The sequence below is a fragment of the Gekko japonicus genome, unplaced genomic scaffold, assembly GCF_001447785.1.
Source record: "Gekko japonicus isolate JY-2015 unplaced genomic scaffold, Gekko_japonicus_V1.1 scaffold4499, whole genome shotgun sequence".
In the NCBI taxonomy this organism is placed as follows: Eukaryota; Metazoa; Chordata; class Lepidosauria; order Squamata; family Gekkonidae; genus Gekko; species Gekko japonicus.
Window position 1 is genome coordinate 2,932 of NW_015160361.1, and position 4,894 is coordinate 7,825.

General features: G+C 38.9%; 1 long non-coding RNA gene across 1 annotated transcript; it reads right to left on the minus strand.

Annotated features, from left to right (window-relative positions):
• Positions 1-279: 279 nt before the first annotated feature.
• On the minus strand, positions 280-4,579 carry LOC107115789. Its single transcript, XR_001482685.1, has 3 exons — positions 4,461-4,579; positions 916-1,007; positions 280-366 (listed from the first exon to the last, which is right to left on the minus strand). It is a non-coding gene; the product is annotated as an uncharacterized LOC107115789 (long non-coding RNA).
• Between the last annotated feature and the right edge of the window lie 315 nt (positions 4,580-4,894).

Genomic DNA, 4,894 nt, shown 5'->3' on the forward strand with positions numbered 1-4,894 from the left:
ATACTTGGAGAGTTATGCACCCGAATGATAAAGAATTCTCTTTTTATTCACACACACAAGAAACGTACTCTAGAATTGACTATATACTAGCTTCAGTAAATTTATTACCCCATTTCCAAGATACAGAAATTGGCTCAATAACACATTCTGATCATGCATGGATTAAGGGTTCAAAAAAGGAGACAACAAGGGGCCAAATTGGATGTTAAATAAACCTTTCATACTATCAGACAGATTTACAAAAGAAATTGAGGAGAAAATCAAAGAATATTTCCAGAACAATATCACAACAGAAGTAAATCCAATAACGATATGGGAGGCGTTTAAAGCTGTGTTCAGAGGTCATTTAATTTCGATAACTTCTTACTGTAAAAGAGAAAAACAACAATTAGTAAACGATCTCCAAAAATCTATTAAGGACCTAGAAACAAAACACATGCGTTTTGGCGGGAAAAAAACACTGAAAAGATTAGAGCAAGAACGCAAAAATTTAGAACTTTTGGAAACATCCAAGGTACAAAAAAACATATTATATCTCAAACAAAAGTATGTTACGAGAACATCAAAATCTATAAGGCTATTAAAAAATAAAGTAGAAAAAAAAAGATTAACATCACTAGTCCACGCAGTGAGAAATTCAGAAGGTAAGGTACAAGTAACATCAGATAATAGAACAAAGGCCTTTAGTGATTACTATCAACAATTATATACCTCAGACCAACCAACTCAGAAATCTATACAAGACTATTTGAAAAATATTGGATTTAAAACTAAATTATCTGAAGAACACCAAACCTTTTTAGATCAACCTATTACTCCCATAGAAATTAAACAGGCAATGTCAAAAATGAAAAACAATAAAACCCCGGGAAGAGACGGAATCCCCATAGAGTTTTATAAAAAATTTCAACTTACCTTGATTGAACACCTGAATTCCACCCTCAATTACATTATGCAAAATGGTACAATACCAAAAACTTGGTCTGAAGCCCGCATAATAGTCCTTCCTAAGCCAGGAAAAGACAAAGTATTAACATCTTCATACCGGCCAATATCAATTTTAAATCATGACTTTAAAATACTGTCAACTATTATGGCCTTCAGACTAAATAAAATAATAACTAACTACGTACATGATGACCAAAGTGGCTTTATGCCCGGTCGCACAATAGCGGACAGTATAACAAAGACACTTAACATAATAAATCATTGTAAGCAAAATAAAATAACTTCAATTGTACTATCCACGGATGCCGAAAAGGCCTTTGATCAGGTGGAACCTAAATATCTACAGGAACTTCTCAAGGTCATGAACTTTGGCCCATTATTTCAACAATTAATTAAAGCGTTTTATCACTCACCATCGGCGCAAATTTGTGTGAATCATTTTAGATCCGATGAAATTTACCTGACAAGGGGCACCCGCCAAGGTTGTCCCTTGTCACCCCTATTGTTTGCTCTGTCTATAGAACCTTTGGCACACGCAATCAGAAATGATGTATACATACATGGAATACACATAAATGGAGAACAATTTAAATTGAATTTGTATGCAGACGACGCAATATTTTACTTGACAAAACCTGAAACATCACTGAATAACATAGTACATCACTTGGAAAAGTTTGGAAATGTTTCAGGCTTCGCTGTGAATTATAAAAAATCAGAAATATACCCTATTTACATTTCTAAGGAGCAAAGTTTATCTTTGAAATTGAACCACAAATTTAACTGGGTATCTAAAGATTGGAGACACCTGGGTATAAATATTCCATTACAATTAACAGACTTGTATAAATCCAACTACATTCCTATTATAGCTCAAACTCAAATAATGATTAATGATTGGAATAAGTCAACATTGAATTTATTAGAAAAAATAAACTTAATTAAAATGATATTGCTGCCAAAAATCTTATATTTATTCCAAAATTTACCAATCCCAATCCCTAACAAAGAACTTAAAACCTGGAAAAAAATGATAACAAATTTTATATGGGATGGGAAAAAAGCTAGAATAAATTACAACACACTCACCAAACCCTCAAAACTAGGAGGTTTAGGACTACCGGATTTTGAAAGTTATTTTATGGCAGCACAACTTAGAAATGTTCATTATTATTCCTTAATGACGTGATAAAAAATGGGTTCAAATTGAAACAGTGGAACTAAAACACAAACCAATAAGTGAAGTGATTTGGAACACACCAAAACAACAAGAGATATCGAAACTGAGGAACCCCTTCTTAAAATACACATTACAAACTTGGAATAAATTTAGAGGTGTCTTGGCACCTGGCGTTTCCCCATTGAATTCTATCTTTGGCCAACCTTGGTTCACCCCAGGCTTGGACAAAAATTTTATGTTGGGTTATCGAGAGAAAGGAATGCATAGGATTATAGATTTCATACTTAACAAAAAAATAGGCTCACAGCAACAGACAGAACAAAAGAGTGAAATTCCCCTTACCTGGCTGACATACTCCCAGCTGCATCATATGCTGACAGACTTACACCAAAAGGCTGATATTTTTAGAGAATTAACACCATTTGAATTATTTCTAAATAAACAAGAGCAAAACACGAAAAAATTATTAGCAAAAATTTATAACAATAAATCAAAAAGCATGGACTCAATCTTCCTCTATTAAAAATGCCTGGCAGAAAGATTGTGGAGTAACATTCACTGATGAGCAATGGCAACAAATACTAACCTCAGGTATGTTTACTAGTAGACACCAAAATTTGAGACTTCAACAGTTCAAACTCTATGCCCGCTGGTATCTTACACCAAATCGATTATTTAAGAGTAAATATAAACCAACACCGCAGTGCTGGAAGGGATGTGGGGAGATAGGTGATTTAAAGCATTGTTGGTGGGCCTGTCCTAGAGTACAGGAATTTTGGAAACAAATCATAAAGGAAATTCAGAAAGCCACGGACTGGGAAATACCTAACACGCCAGCATCAATACTACTACATTACTGGCCGGGTCTAAAAATTCCTAAATATACAGAGGAAATTATTACATTGTTATTAATGGCGGCTAAGATATTGTTGGCACAACTATGGAAAGAGAAAAGGGTACCTACTATTTCAAAATGGAAGGCGAAGGTGTGGGACATAATTGTAGCAGATAAAATTGTGATGCAGTTAGCAGCGATAGATAATCCAAAAGGTCATTATAATTTCATGGGAAAATGGCTTAGTTTCTTCCAATACCTTACGGCAACTAACCCACAATCCTTTGGGTTACCACACAAGTATAAAGAATTTGCATTTTATTAAGGAATTAAATGTTTTGAGCCAACTGTATGTTTAACTGTTGTATTGAGTTAAAGTTTTTATATGTTTATATTGAAAAATTTAATAAAAAATTATTTACAAAAAAAAAAAGAACAAGCCCTTTTGTGGATCAAAAGCTGGCTAATTAATAGGAAACAGAAGGAGTATAAATTGGCCATTTTCACAGTGGAGGATTTTAAGCAGTGGGGTACCACAGGGATCAGTCCTTGGTCCGATGCTTTTTAAATTGTTTATTAACGATTTGAAATTGGGAGTAAGCAGTGAAGTGGCTAAATACGCAGATGACACAAATTTGCTCAGGGTGGTGAGAACCAGGGAGGATTGTGAGGCACTCCAAAGGGATCTGTCGAGGATCGGTGAGTGGGTGTCAATGTGGCAAATGGGGTTCAATGTGGCCAAGTATGAAGTGATGCACATTGGAGACAAAAATCCTAACTATACATAACACATTGAGGGGTTTCGAACTGGCAGAGACTGACCAAGAGAGAGATCTTGGAGTTGTAGTAGATAACTCAATGAAAACGTTGAGACAGTTTTCTGCAACTGCAGTAAAGAAGGCCGACGCTATGCTGGGGATTATTAGGAAGGGAACGGAAAACAAATGAGCCATTTACGGCCCTGTATAAATCAATGGTGCAACCTCATTTGGAATACAGTGTGCAGTTCTGGTCACCACACCTTAAAAAGGATATTATAGCTTTGGAAAAAGTGCAGAAAAGGGCAACTCGAATGATAAAAGGGTTGGAACACTTTCCCTATGAGGAAAGGTTAAAGTGCTTAGAGCTCTTTAGCTTGGAGAAACGACGACTGAGGGGTGACATGATTGAGCTTTCTCCGGTGGTCCAGGAGTGGGGCAGTCCTCCAGACTCCTTACTCCCAGGAAACAGCTCCTCTCCTCCGTAAAGCAGGGCCGCCAGGCTCTTTTGGTCACGGAGGGGAGGGGCTTGTGCTCCTGCTTCCCAGACTATCCGGCCCTGCCTTCAGAGCAGGAAGCTGCAGACTGTGCTCTGTGGAGCACACTGGTCACAGGAAAATACTTTGAAGACAGAAGAAAAGGGGAAGGAGCAGGTAGAGGACTTTCTAGCCTGTTCTCCGCCCCTCCCTTCCCCTCCTGTCGGTCGGCTGCTGGAGCAGCTTGCAGGCTTTCGGCTGACGTGGACCTGGGAGATCCCCGGGGAACAGCGCAGCTGCAACGTCTCCCACGCCTGGCTTCCAGCCTGAGGGGACTGGTTAAGCTTTTTTCCTGGAGGCTGCAGGTTGCAGAGAGCTCCAGAGGGCGATGGTAGAGGTTCTGTCTTGCCTGGAGGCACAGATGCGGCGCTGCTGCAGAGGCCTGGGCAGACAAAAAAGACGATCGGTGTCCCTCTGTTTTTTCCCCGCTCTGCAGAGAAGGAACCGGTCGCTTCAGAACGTGGTAAGATCGCTCCTGGGGGCAGGGGAACTACAGGAGGATGGCGTTTTTAACCCCCTCCCCCGTTTTCCCCCCTCTTTGCCTGGTTCCCCTCATCCCCATTGTAGTTTACTATTGGGGGAGACCTCTGGAGTCAGGAGAATGTGAGTTTGGGGGGGGGGGCTGAGATGTAACCAT